The sequence below is a fragment of the Ornithorhynchus anatinus genome, chromosome 7, assembly GCF_004115215.2.
Source record: "Ornithorhynchus anatinus isolate Pmale09 chromosome 7, mOrnAna1.pri.v4, whole genome shotgun sequence".
Classification (NCBI taxonomy): Eukaryota; Metazoa; Chordata; class Mammalia; order Monotremata; family Ornithorhynchidae; genus Ornithorhynchus; species Ornithorhynchus anatinus.
The window spans coordinates 39,351,403-39,366,346 of record NC_041734.1 but is presented as its reverse complement, the minus strand read 5'-3'; the positions used below and the strand labels follow the sequence as shown (position 1 = coordinate 39,366,346).

The 14,944-nt window shown below is 42.7% G+C and overlaps 1 long non-coding RNA gene across 3 annotated transcripts; it reads left to right on the top strand.

The window, feature by feature from the left end:
• The first annotated feature begins 277 nt into the window (after nucleotides 1–277).
• Nucleotides 278–12,799, top strand: LOC114813129. 3 transcript variants are annotated; one of them, XR_003760741.2, is made up of 4 exons: nucleotides 278–545; nucleotides 4,619–4,702; nucleotides 6,616–6,677; nucleotides 12,753–12,799. It is a non-coding gene; the product is annotated as an uncharacterized LOC114813129 (long non-coding RNA). The 3 variants fall into 3 exon arrangements; XR_003760740.2 differs by lacking the exon at nucleotides 12,753–12,799 and having other exon boundaries at nucleotides 6,616–6,834; XR_003760742.2 differs by lacking the exons at nucleotides 278–545; nucleotides 12,753–12,799 and adding an exon at nucleotides 2,870–3,068 and having other exon boundaries at nucleotides 6,616–6,834.
• Nucleotides 12,800–14,944: the final 2,145 nt, after the last annotated feature.

Here is a 14,944-nt window from a genome sequence, read left to right as displayed (position 1 = left end):
TTAAATCAATCAGCCAATCATTCAATCACTTTTATTCATCCCTTTAAAACTTTTTCCATCAAAAATATTGTGGTAAAAGGAAAAGTGTCTGCAGGTGAGATCTAGAAGCCTAATCTCAATACCTTCAAGTGGGCTGGGATTTCTTTCACAGTCCATTTGCAGCTGTGGGTTTTTAGGCCAATCACATAATTCCCTCTGCAAAATTTGCAGTTTGGTGTTTCCATTTGAGTCTGGGCAAGATATCCAGTGGCTGAAGGACCTGCAGACTACCTTCTGGGCTCAGATCAGGCCTGCTTCTGATAGGAGGGGGTTTAAAATGAAGAATTTCTTGCTGGTGTAGTTGTTTTGTACCATAAATTCCATCTCTGCTCCAACCAAGCCTGGGATTTTTAAATCTGGGTTCCTACAAAGACCCCTTAAAATTGGTGGACTTTCATTCATTATATCATAATTCCTTCATTTATTTATTGAGCACTTATTGTGTGCTCTGCACTATACTAATCCACAGCCTCCTAACTCCAATTCTACAGCCATCCTGACTCCAGGTAAGAAAGAAGAGTTTTCTTTTTTCTAATGCCAGCATTTCAGCAAGGAAGATATTAAAGTACATAAAGTTTGCATGCAGGATCAGCACTGATGCCCATATTGTATAGTAAAACCATGGAAACAGTTTGTTTCACCATGTAAATATTTTTTTAATGAATCAGGCTCTAAATTAGGAGAGTTCACTTGGCAGAATTTTTTTCAACGTGCAATGGTTTGGAGTTTTATTACTACAGGCTTTCATTTTCTGCCAGTGCCCCAAATATACACTAGTGATACTTTGTGTAATTATTACCTGAAGTGTTTATTCAAGGGCCTTCTGTTCAGTAGTGGTGTAATGGCCGTTTATTTTCTTGGAGTTATCACCACCCATGTCCATTAGAAGATAAGCCTTGGGGTTCTGTGAGAGAGAAGATTAGGTTCCTAATCAGAGAGATTCATTCAAAAGACTCTTTTATTTTACACTGTTATTTAAGTGCTTATGATGTGCTAAGTACTGTACTAAGCACTGGAGTAGATATGTTAGAGAAGAAGCATGGCTCAGTGGAAAGAACCCGATCTTTGGAGTCAGAGGTCTTGGGTTCCAATCCCGATTCTGACACTTGTCAGCTGTGTGACTGAGGGCAAGTCAATTAACTTCTCTGTGCCTCAGTTACCTCATCTGTAAAATGGGGATTAACTGTGAGCCTCACGTGGGACAACTCAATTACCCTGTATCTACCTCAGCGCTTAGAACAGTGCTCTGCAAATAGTAAGCACTTAACAAATACCAACATTATTATTATTAAGTTAATCAGGATGGACACAGTCCCTGTTTCACATGGGGCTCACAGTCTTAATCCCTATTTTCTGGATGAGGTAACTGAGGCATAGAGAAGTGAAGTGACTTCCCCAAAGTCTCACAGCAGACAAGTGGCAGAGCAGGGATAAGAACCCAGATCCTTCTGAATTCCAAGCCCATGCTCTAGCCACTAGGCCACACTGCTTCTCTCTTATTTGGTTCTTTTGAAGGTGAAGGCTAGAATTCTCAGTTTATGTATTCAATTAGTTTACTCCCTTCTTCTGGGTCAATTACTTAGAATGAACGTGAGAATTGCCTTCATTTCGTGGAGGTGTTATGCAGAAGGATCACTTCTTAGGAATGACATGAGAATTTAATAACCAGTGAGGGTAGCTCAACTTGGGGGGGAAAAATCATTCTAAATAGGAGTGAAGTATCTTCCACAGAATTTATAAAGGATTCTTTTCATGAACACAACCAATGTTTCACTAATTGTGAATTTAACTAGTAATTACAAATCGATATCTTTGGATTTTATTAAGCTAACACTTTTTTGACCCATATTCCTCAATGGGGTAAGTGTGGTGACTAGTCCAGTAGCATGGAAGCATTTGCTTTGGGCTACTGGGACTGTGTCATCAAATCGAAAGAAAATTCTCATATTCAGCCCTACCCAACTTTGTCCGGGTATGGGTCATTTACATGGGGTACACAACCCAGAATGGTTATTTGCCAAAACTGAGCTCTGGGAAAGGTGCAGCTTTGTATCTGTCCCTAAAGTTGTGAAAGAAATCAGCAAGATGTCAGTCAATCAACTGTATTTATTGAGTGCTTCCACTGTACTAAGCTCTTTGGAGAGTACATCACATCAGTAAACAGACACATTCCTGAATGGGCACTGTCACCTGACTTGGATGAATCCCCAGGTGAGTTATTGATTCATTCATTCAATAATATTTATTGAGCGCTTACTATGTGCAGAGCACTGTACTAAGCGCTTGTAATGTACAATTGATGCCAAACAGAACGTTTTTTCAGTGTTTTGGACATGGGCCGATGATTCAGGATGTGTTCTCCAGGCTCATGACTCCTGCCTTGCTGCAGTGTCTTAGGGATGTGTCCCCCAGCATAGGAACCTTTCCATCTGGAGTCTGGACAAGGACAGTGTGGCCATACCTATATTACCTAATTTTGAGGGTCTAAGAACTGCCACTGGTCTAAGGCTGACCTGGGGGCATTTTATAGTGGGAACTTCTGTGACTTGCCCTCTAGGTTAAGGGTCAAATCTTTTGGAGGCCAGAACAGGGAAATAATAACAGTAATTATGTATTTGTTAAGCACTTTCTATGTGCCAGGCAGGCACTGTTCTAAATGCTGGGGTGGATTATTGGGTTGGACACAGTCCCTGTCCCACATAGAGCTCACAGTCTTAATCCTCATTTTACAGATGAAGAAACTGAGGCGCAGAGAAGTTGTGTTTTGCCCAGGATCACACAGCAGACAGAGCTGGGACTAGAACCCAAGACCTTCTGATACCCAGGCCCGTGTTCTGTCGACTCAATTAATCAGAGAGAGGCTAACCTTTCAGGGCTTTTCGTCTGGATCCCTCTGCCAACTGGAATGAGACACGTTGATATGACCCATCTATTCTCTGGTCAAAAGCTGTTTTAAAAAAAGATAGAAATTCCAAATGATGGAAATGTCTGCCAAAATCACTGATTTGAAAGAGTTGAAAAATCCTGAGGTAAATTCATTTGGTCTTCAGTAACAAAGTTTCTCCTGTACAAAGTGGAGGTCCAATATTTTAATGGCACACAGAAAGCCACATTTAGATGAGAAGCAGCATGGCTCAGTGGAAAGAACCCGGGCTTGGGAGTCAGAGGTCATGGGTTCGAATCCCGGCTCTGCCACTTGTCAGCTGTGTGACTGTGGACAAGTCACTTAACTTCTCTGTGCCTCAGTTACCTCATCTGTAAAATGGGGATGAAGACTGAGCCTCACGTGGGACAATCTGATTACCCTGTATCTCTCCCAGCGCTTAGAACAGTGCTCTGCACATAGTAAGCGCTTAACAATTACCAACATTATTATTTTTATTATGAGATAGGGGCCCAGAATGAGTTCCCCATGGAAGTTAAAATGTTGGTCCTTTCAGTGAATGAACTGCAGGTCTGTGTTGTGTGATCAAGATGGCGCTCTTACTCTTTGGTCTGCAAGGCTTTATTCGACTTCAGCCTGCAGCTTGAATCTGGCATTGCTCTATTTCTGCCAGAAAGGCATGTGGTTTTGATCACTTTCAGATGTGCAGCTACTCCCATATATGGAAAAGGATGTTCTGCAGAAACCATACCGTTATCATTATGCTTTTACTAGGGACAGCTACAGTCTTTCAGTTTGCACTTTTCGAAAAGGGCCGAAAGATATTACAAAAAGGGATATGATCCCCCCCACCCCCAAGTGCTTAAGTATTCTGGTGTTTTCTTTTGTGTACTAATGTATACAAAATGGTCTGTAGCGCCAGGGGGTCCGATCTTTTTATCCACTAACTCCGTGAGGCACTAGAAGAAAGCGAGAGAACCAAGGAAAAGAAAGCAAAACAGATGAGTTCATTTTATAAAACATGCTCCATCCTTAGGCTGTGCAGTCTTCTGCCTTTTCAGGAAATTGACCTATTCCTTTGGGAATCTGAATCTCTTCAGGATACCATATGAGTGATAGAGAAGCAGTGTGGCCTAATGAATAGAGCACGGGCCTGGGAGTCAGAGGACCTGTGTTCTAATTCCGGTTCCATCCCTTGTCTGCCGTGTAACCTTGGGCAAGTCATTTCACTCTCTGTGCCTCAGTTTCCTCATCTGTAAAATGGGGATTAAGACTGTGAGCCCCATGTGGGGTAGGGACTGTATCCAACGTGATTTGCTTGTGTCCACCCTTAGTAAAGTGCCTGGCACATAGTAAGCGCTTAACAAAAATCACAACTATTATTATAATATTAGAGAGGTTCAATGAGCACAATAATACAGTGAGCATCATTGAACCTAAATTGGCTTTGCCACTGCCTTCCAACTCATCACTGGGCAGATGTATGTCAAGTTTTCTACATCAATTAAATGGTGGTCTTATTTCCTGCATCTGACCTACTTCCCAAGGATGGTGAGACTGTAGTAGACATTTAGCTTAGTTCTCCCCTTCTTTGTGGGGCTTTTATTGGGTGAAAAATGGATTAAAGTGCAGTTCTGCTTTGCCCTTTCACTGGTATTTTGAAGGTTAATGGGCCGATATCCCTTTCCCTTCAAGGACTTGATCAACACCATAACTGCATGACAGCCAAGACTAACCAACTTCCACAAGGGAATCTTTGAGAAGAAAACCCACCAACAAGTATGTACTCAGGGGGGACAGTGGGGCATGGTAGGGGTCCTCTCCTGGACAGGGCTAATGAAGAATTGGTATAGTTGGTGGTAAGCGCTATTTGTCAGTTAATTGTATTTACTGAGCACTTACTGTGTGCAGAGCACTGTACTGAGTGCTTGGGAGAGTACAATACAAAAATAAACAGACACATTCCCTGCCCACAGTGAGCTTACAGTCGAGAGGGAGAGATAGACATCATTACAAATAAATCACAGATGCAAAAGTGCTGGGGGGCTAAAAGGGGGGGATTAATTAAAGGGAGCAAGTGAAGATGATGCAGAATGGAGTGGAGGAAGAGGAAAGGAGAGTTCTCTTTTTTTCTTCCATACTGTCCCTGCCCAATGCCCAAGTTGGGCTGACTGCCAGGAAAACAGACTCTGGACAAATTCAGGGTCACCATCCGAATCCAGAGGGAGGAAACCACAGAGGGCCTCTCCTCACATGTTCAAAAGAGAACATATTTTCCCACCCAAACCCTGTCCTCCCTTTGTCTTTCCTGTCACTGTAGACACCACCATTATCCTTCCTGTCTCTCAAGCCCTTAACCTTGGTGTTCTCCTCGAATCATCTCCCTCATTCATCCCACATATTCAATCGGTCACAAAATTCTGTCGGTTCTACCTTCACAGCATTTCTTCCTGGAGTCAGAAGACCAGGGTTCTAATACCGACTCTGCCACTTGTCTGTTGTTTGACCATGAGCAAGTAGCTCCCTTCCCAGTGCCTCAGTTACCTCATCTTTAAAATAGGGATACTCCCTCCTACTAGGCTGTGAGCTCTTTGTGGGAGAGGATCTGTGTCCAACCTGATTATCTTTATTTACCCCAGCGCTGATTATAGTTTTTGGCACATAGAGCTTAATAAGTACCAAATTATTATTACTATTATCCAAACTGCTATTATAGTGATGCAGTCACCTGGACTACTGCATCGATTTCCTTGCTAACTTCCCTGTGTCCTGTCTCTGCCCCCTCCAGTCTTTACTTCACTCTGCTGCCTGGATCATTTAAAAAAGTTTAGTCCACCTCACCTCATTCCTCAAGAACCTCCAGTGATTGCCCATCCAACTCGGCATCAAACAGAAACTCCATACCTTCAGTTTTACACTGTGCGATCAGTTTGCACCCTCCTACCTTAGCTCGCTGATTTCCTACTACAACCTAGATTGCTCACTTTGCTCCTCTAAATCTAACCTATCCTCTGTACCTGAATCTCTTTTATTTAACTACTTACCCCTTGCCCACGTACTGCCTCTGGCCTGAAACTCCCCCCACCCCTGCCTTCACCTATGACACACCACCACATTCCATATTCCCTACCTTCAAAGACTTATTAAAATCACATCTCCTCCTTATTAAAATCACATCTCCTCCAAGAGGTCTTCCCTGATTTAAAGTTTCATTTCCCCTACTCTCTCTCTTCTCCATCTCTTTTACAATTGGGTCAACCTTTTGGGCATTTGAGATTCTCTCCACCCTCAGCCCCATAGCATTTAGGTACGTCTTCATAATTTTGTTCAATATTCACCTTCCCCTCTAGTCTGCAAGCACCTTGTGAGTAGGGAACATTTCTACCAACTCTATTTTGTCCTCTCCTAAGCATTTAGTACAGTGCTCTGACCATGGTAAGTATTCAATAAATGCCACTGACCAATTCACAGTTTATGAGAACCTGTCCTCTCAGCTTCATGGAGAATTGGACTCACAGAATGTAAAATAAACATTATTAAAATGAACAGAGAGTTGGTGAATCAGCTTATTAAATAACAAAATCTATTCATGACCTTCATTGATTATAAGAAACCCTCCATCCCATATCTTTACTATTACATTTAATAGAAATGTTGATATAAAACTCATCCTTTGATGTTTGTTTTTGCAGCTTTCCCCCTGCCCGCATCCCAGAGGAAGACTGACCAAGCAGGTGGAGAGGGCAAAGGGAAGGTGAGAAGGGAAAACCAAATGGCATTTACATTTAGCAGTCCCTATTTTCTGCCAAGTTAGGCTCTGCTTTCACACCCAGTCATCTCTCAGAATGGAACCAAGCCCTCTGTACTGTTGAAGTGGCTGCTTCCCAAGCAGCTTACTCTGATAAAATCTGATATGATCCTAACTTAGTGTTCTCTCATCTCTCCAGTAACCACGCTTTCATTTGTGATTCTTTGGAAGATGTATTCAATTGTAGGAATACTCATCTTAAGCCTTCCCATGCAGTCGCCTCCTCCCAGTAGCATTTTCTGACTAGTTTCAACCATCAGACTGTAAGCTTCTCAAGGGCAGGGACTATATCCTTATAATAATAATAGTTATAATGATGATATTAGTTAATCACTTTCTGTGTGCCAAGCACTGTACTAACAGCTGGGGTAGATACAAGATAATTAGGTTGAACATAGTCTCTGTCCCGTACAGCGTTCCCAGTCTGGGGGGGGGGGGGGACAGATGAGGAAACTGAGGTGGAGAAAAGTTAAGTAACTTGGCCAAGGTCACACAGCAGACAAGTGGTGGAGCTGGCATTAGAACCCAGGTCCTCTGACTTCGAGGCCTGTGCCCTTTCCACTAGACCACGCTGCTCATTTCTTTGATTTCTTCTCATTTCTCCATTTCTAGTATGTATTCATCATGACTCGTATAGTAAGTGCTATGAAGTTATTTACATTTTTGTGAGCAAGATAAATGGTCCTAGCAGAGAGTAAAACAGCTCTCCACACCCCTACTCCAAGGCCATTAAGAATATTCTGGAAGCAAACTGGCTTCTTGACCAACAAGGGAAAATCTTCACCCACTGAGGAAAGAGTTGAAACCTCTTGAGAGCCGAACGAAGGGAACCAAAGAAAGCTAGCTGACTGTATTGTGCTCCTGTCTCCTCTGTCCCTAAGGTCCAGCCAGAAGAGATCTTCGTGGGGTATTGTATTTGACACTACCTACGCTCCACCTGTGCTATAAAGGAAGTTAGAGCAGGTTAATGTTGTTATTAACTTAATTTGGGGATTCTTTTTGGCAAAGTCTTTTCCCCCAAGCAAGCTCTCGGGCAGCCTCACGGGCCTAACACGTGGCATTTAATTTCAGTTAATAAAACCCTTAGCCTGGCCCTGACAGTCTTATGGTTTACTGAGTGTAAATATTGCCTTGTAAACCTTGTGTTTAGAATTTTTTGTTATGAGCTATCGCCATTGTGTTACCAATTAAATCCCAACTTTGATCTTGTCTGGTTTGGGTACAGTTAATCATGGCCTTTGAGGCCTAATAATAATATGTTGGTATTTGTTAAGTGCTTACTATGTGCAGAGCACTGCTCTAAGTGCTGGGGGAGATAGAGAGTAATCAGGTTGTCCCACATGAGGCTCACAGTCTTACTTCCCATTATACAGATGAGATAACTGAGGCATAGAGAAGTTGTGACTTGCCCACAGTCACACAGCTAACAAGTGTGTCGATTAGACTGTAAGCCCATCAGTGGTCAGGGACTGTCTCTATCTGTTGCCGATTTGTACATTCCAAGCGCTTAGTACAGTGCTCTGCCCATAGTAAGTGCTCAATAAATACTATTGAATGAATGAAAGTGGCCGAGCTGGGATTCGTACCCATGACCTCTGACTCCCAAGCCCGGGCTCTTTCCACTAAGCCACGCTGCTTCCCTACTCCGATGTATCCACAAGGTCCCGGATTGAATTCTTAATTGCACATCTTTTATTAGTGCTACATACAGGATGTAAATGCTATGTTCTGATACATAGAAGCAGCATGGCCTAGGGGGTGGAGATGAGCCTGGGAGTCAGAAGGACCTAGGTTCTAAACCCGACTCTATCACTTGTTGGCTGCGTGACCTTGGGCTAGTCACTTAACTTCTCTGTGCCTCAGTTACCTCATCTGTAAAATGGGGATTAAGACTGTGAGCTCCATGTGGGTTAGGGACTGTATCCAACCTGATTATTCATTCAATAGTATTTGAGCACTTACTGTATGCAAAACATTATACTAAGTGCCTGGGAGAGTACAAAATAGCAACAGACACATTTCCTGCCCACAACAAGCTCACAGTCTAGAGCAGAGACCGACATCAAAATACTTAAATTAATATATGATTTACAGATATATACAGATATATGCATTTGTGATGTGGGGATAGAAGGGAGGATGAATGAAGGGAGCAAGTCAGGGAGATGCAGAAGGGAGTAGGAGAAGAGGAGAGGAGGGCTTAGTCAGGGAAGGCTTCTTGGAGGAGTTGTGTCTTCAGTAAGGCTTTGAAGTAGGGGAGAGCAATTCTCTGACTATGAGGAGGGAAGGCGTTCCAGGCCAGAGTTAGGGTTTGGGCAAGAGTTGGCGGTAAAATAGACAGGATTGAAGTAGGATAGTATTAGAGGAACAAATTGAGTGGACTGGGTTGTAGTATGAGAGTAGTGAGGTGAGGTAGGAAACAACGTGGCTCAGTGGAAAGAGCCAGGCTTGGGAGTCAGAAGATGTGGCTTCTAATGTGGCTTTTCTGCTGTGTGACCTTGGGCAAGCTGCTTAACTTCTCTGTGCTTCGGTTACCTCATCTATAAAATGGGGATTAAGACTGTGAGCCCCACATGGGGCAACTTGATTGCTTGGTATCTACCTCAGTGCTTAGAACAATGCTTGGCACACAATAAGCGCTTAACAAATACCAAAATGATCATTATTATTATTAAGAGGGGGCAAGGTGATGGAGGTGGTTTAAATGGTTTAATGGTGAGGTTTTTGTTTGATATGGAGATGGATGGGCAACCACTGGAGTTTCTTAAAGACTGGGGAAACATGGTCTGGATGTTTTTGAAGGAAAATGATCTGGGCAGCAGACTGGAGTATGGACAGGAAGCATGGAGGTAAGCAAGGAGACTGATACAGTAATCAAGGTGAAATAGTGATAAGTGCTTGCATTAATATCATAGCAGTTTGGATGAAGAGGAAGGAGCATATTTCAGTGATGTAGATTGCTTCTACCCCTGTGTTTAGACCAGTGCTCGACACATAGTAAGTGCTCAACAAATACCATCATTATTAGGGTGGATGATTTTGATCCATATTTATGGCTATGCAGCAAAGCAGACCCAATTTTGGTCTCCTGGGAGAGGGGGGAAAGGGAAAAAAAACCTCTCTGTAGTCTAATAATTTGTTATGCCTCTAGGGAGTGGATATACTGCTTTTTATGTCCCTAATTCATCCATATGCATCGAAGTTTTATAGTCTATTTTAAGAATGAAGAGCACGTTCTGTATTGGCTAGTTCTTTTGAAGAAAGGTGCTTAATAAAATGCAATTGATCATGATGAAAGGTCTGTTTGCAGAATGAAATCTTGCTAGAAATTTCATACTAAAAGGGGCTAATATCTACTGGGATGAAAGTACCGAGGATTGTATCTACTCCATTTTCTAAATTAGAATCCACGGTACCACTTTAGTTATTATCACTGCATAGGTCCAGTTCCTATGGCTTATTAGAACAGTCGAGGGGGTGTTTCAGGACCAAGGAAGAAAACTTGAGTGAAGGTGATCCTTGGAGCTAGAACAGTTCCCAGGTTGGAGGGTAGTTTGTTGGCAATCATGCTTCATTTATTGACTTTGTCTAGTTACCTTGAACGTATGTCCTACAGAAACAGGCCACATTTTATCCACCTTGACCTCTAGAATTCAAAATTATTTATCTGTCGGAAGATGACCCACACAGCTCAGGATACAGAAGGAGACAAGCAGAAGAGATAAACAACAGCTGATGTTCCACTGCATCCAACTTCAACTCTTGACATCTCGGCTGCCTAGTGTCAGAGGGGTTCTCTACTCTCCCCACTCTCCCCTTGTCCTTCAACCCCATCATCCCTACTTGCCCCAGTCCTTTAATTCTTTAAGTTTCAGTAGCCTTTGCTCCTTATATTTTCCTCCATTCTGGATCTCGTAACTCCAAACTGTCCCTTCATGTCTTGTGACTCCCCTGCATCTCTTTCCTCTCTTGTGGCCAGTCAGTCAATCATATTTATTCAGTGCTTACTGTGTGCAGAGCACTGTATTAAGCACTTGAGAGAGTATTATAACAATATAACAGACACCCCCAACCCAGGTGAGGCCTATATTTGGGGGGAGAGAAGAAAGTGGAGCAAGTGTGGAAGAGAGAAGGTTTGGAGACAGGGGTCCCAGTGCTGTGGCAGAAAAGCATAAAATCATAATAGTTCAGAAGATTCCAAAGAAACTAATAGTTATTGTGTCTTCTAGAAGAAAGGCAAGAAAACTGACTATGGAATCTCTTTGCTCTGCTATCAGTCAACCCGTGGTATACACTGTGGGCAGAGCACTGTAATAAGTACTTGGGAGAAGACAATAGAGTAAAGCTGTTAGACCAGATCCCTGTTCTCAAGGACTTTATAATCTGCTGGTATGATCCAGGTTGTAGTCCACCAGGGTAGGTTTTCCTTTGCCATCCTCTCCCAGAATCATAAAGTAGCTTTAGACCCTAGTATGCATACAGTGTACTATGAAGTTCATATGAAGGCCAGCTGACAGTGATATTTCATCAGTATGTGTAGGCGTAGCCGATATGACTACTATGTCAACCGGTATGATTGACAGTACCTTTCCGTATCATTATAGGTAAAGATCTCCTCTTGTTTGTTGTGTTCGCTACCTGTAGTATCTGGCACTGTTTTCTCCCTTTTCGTGGTGTGATCTTCCCAAAGCCTCTGCTCCAAGACAGTTACTCCATTTTAAGTTACCACTGACCTGGTTTTTGCCAGTCTTTCCCAACTGTGTTTTCAAAGTCCTCCTTTTCTACGATTACCCCCATTTCAGTTCACTTGAGTCAGTTGCTTGGGAATTCCACTGTTGTCCATCCCCCCTTTCCTACCCTGTCCAGTGAAGGGGTAATGTGATGAGAATTGCTTCAGTGCTAGTGTTCTGACTGTAAGGCACATCTCCTCCAAGAAGCCTTCCCTGACTAAATCCTCCTCTTCCCCCACTCCCTTCTGCGTGACCCTGATGCTCCCTTCACTCATCCTCCCTCCCATCCTCACAGCACATATGTATATACCTATAATTCATTTATTTATTTATATTGTCTGTCTCCCCCCTAGACTGTGAGATTGGGGATTAAGGCAATCCCCAATTCTCTCCATTTTACGTATCGGCTTTTCTCAAGTACTACCTCACTGATTCTAGATTTTCCCTTCTGTCAAGCCTACCCCTTCTTGAACCTTGCTCTCATCTTAGCTCATCTGATCACCTGCATATCCACCACATCTCAGCTCTCCCCACCTTCACATCCCTCCTGAAATCCCATCATTTCTTCCAACAGATCTTCTTCCCAGACTATCAGTACCATGATTTTAATCGACCTTTCAGTCACCTCTTGGAGTGATGTAATTGTATCTTTTTTATGTCCATTCTCAGCACTATTCAATATTTCCATGTCCTATCTCCCCAGTTAAGCTTCTTTTAGGTAGAGAACATATCTTATGTTTCTGAGGAATCTCCCAAGCGCTTAGTACTGTGCATTACCCTCAGTAGGCATTCACTAAATATTACTACTACTATTATTTTCCTCCAACCATAGGACAGATGACTGGGTATCTAAGGGGTCCTTGCAACCAGCAAACTAACAATATTTCAAACACCTTGCAGACTCTTACAATCCTAAGAGGCATAGTGAGATATCAAGGAATTTACAACTTCCTGAAAGGATGTATATGGATATACCACAACACCACCCATGAAAACTAGAGATGGCTGCAACCTTATCACAAAACAAAGGAAGTAGCTTAAGGCGATAGCAAGATACTTTGATTAGTACCCAAACGCTCTTACCCCAGTAAAGGATTGGGCTTTCTAAAATATAGTTTCCTAGCTTACGCATGAAGGCATGGCTCTAGGAAGACATGGTGCGGACACCATTGTGGTTAGAAGCTTGAAGAATAGCAAAGCTTTCTGATTTAATGAATTATAATGGAGTTTTAAGAGAGAGGCATAAACAAGCTGCTCAGTGACCTTCCCAACATCTCTTCCTCAACATTAGGAGCACTGGAGAAATAGCAAAGGATTTCAAGATGGCCACAATTATCATCACCTTCAAGAAGAAAGAAGAGAGAGCAGACAAAGAAAGTCTGGTGTTAGATCATTTCTCTCCACTGCAGGATGGATTCTAGATGGAGCCCTCATGGACCAGGAATTATCCTAGTCCCCTAAATCCATTGTCTCCTCTCATCGTTGTTATTGTCTTTCATTCAATCGTATTTATTGAGTGTTTACTGTGTGCAGAGCACTTTACTAAGCGCTTATTCTCTTCATCATCATGATCCACTATTACCACTCTATGCAGAACAGGACTAGTGCAACCAGACCTTTGGAAACATACTATAAAAGATGACCGAATCCTTGTCCATAAGGACTTTACACTTTAATTTCAGCATCCGTCCTGTATACTGGTATAGCTGTCCTTCATTTAGAAGGTGATGTTCCTGATGACGATTTTCATTTGAGTATGCAAGCATGATTGAGAAAACCACTGAGCTTCAAGAAAGAGGGCAGTTTTAACCAGAAGTCAAACCGTGAGGAAGCCAATCCCTCCCAGAGAGCAGGAGGCTCGAATTGAATGTTGTGTTCATAGGCAGAGAGTTCTGATTGAGGAATATGATAGCCCATCTGAAAGATTCTTCTCTGACCCACTTTGTAAACTGGGATAAAGGTGAAGTGGATGGACTTTTCCAAATAGGAGTCATTGGGCTGATTATCTTTTACAAAATGTAAACTTGGTTATACTGTCAGGGGCTGAGGATAGAGTAAGATTTCTTGGTAGTCAAGGAAACATTTTGGAAGACCTCCTCTAGACTCAGCTCTCCTCTAGACTGTACGCTCCTGTGGGTGGGGAACGTGTCTATATAACAGACTGTTATATTGTACCCTCCCAAGTGCTCAGTACAGTGCCCTGGAAACAGTAAGTCCTAAGTAAATATGATTGGTTGGTTAACGTGGAAAATTCAAACCTGAAAAATGAATACTCCCCTTCTCACTTGTAGCCTTATGGCCAATTTTTTAAAGGTTTTTTCAAGCCTTAATCTGATTATATGATTAGTATGTAACGTAATGGGAGAATTAGAAAATTTTCTTCCTGAAACATGCATCTGTTTTGGCTCTAACAGTCCTCAAGCTCATGTATGTAGATTTGGGAAAAGGCTATGTGCATGGGCATGGTGTTGATCAAGGTGTGTTCTGGCTTCAGTTTCCAGCCCCTGCTTCAGTCTTACTGTGCTGTATTGAACTGTGTTTTTAGGACTTTATTTTACTTTGTCATCTTTAAGGCACTAATGTGTGGCAAGGATGTAAAATACTCCAGTAGAGGTGGGATTAACGACAATATAGTAGTAGCATAGTACTATAGCAGTCTAGTAATAGTAATAATAATAATGATGGTATATGTTAAGTACTTACTATGTTCCAAGCACTGTTCTAAGTGCTAGGATAATAATGTTGGTATTTGTTAAGCGCTTAATATGTGCAGAGCACTGTTCTAAGCGCTGGGGTAGATACAGGGTAATCAGGTTGTCCCACATGAGGCTCACAGTTAATCCCCATTTTACAGATGAGGTAACTGAGGCACAGAGAAGTGAAGTGACTTGCCCACAGTCACACAGCTGACGAGTGGCAGAGCTGGGAGTCGAACCCATGACCTCTGACTCTGAAGTCCAGGCTCTTTCCACTGAGCCACGCTGCTTCCCAGGTTATCAAGTTGTCCCACGTGACCCTCACAGTCTTAATCTCCATTTTCCAGATGAGGTAACTGAGGCACAGAGAAGTTAAGCGACTTGCCCAAAGTCACACAGCTAAGTGGTGGAGCCAGGATTGGAACCCACGACCTCTGACTCCAAAGCCCGTGCTCTTTCTGCTAAATCGCACTGTTTCTCTGTATAGTAGCACAGTATAGTGTATAGTAGCAACATTTATTGAGTTCCCACTTCCCGTAGTGCACTGTACTAGGTATTTGGGAAGTCTTGTCTTATGCTATCGAGTTATTCCAACCCATAGCAACTCCATGCACACATCTCTCCTTGAACGCCCTGCTCTCCATCTGCAGTCATTCTGGTAGTGTACCCAGAGTTTCTTGGTAAAAACACATAGATGGTTCACCATTGCCTTCTTCCATGCTGTAAATTCGAGTCTCCTCCCTCGACTCTCTCCCATGCTGCTGCTGCCCAGAACAGGTGAGTTTTG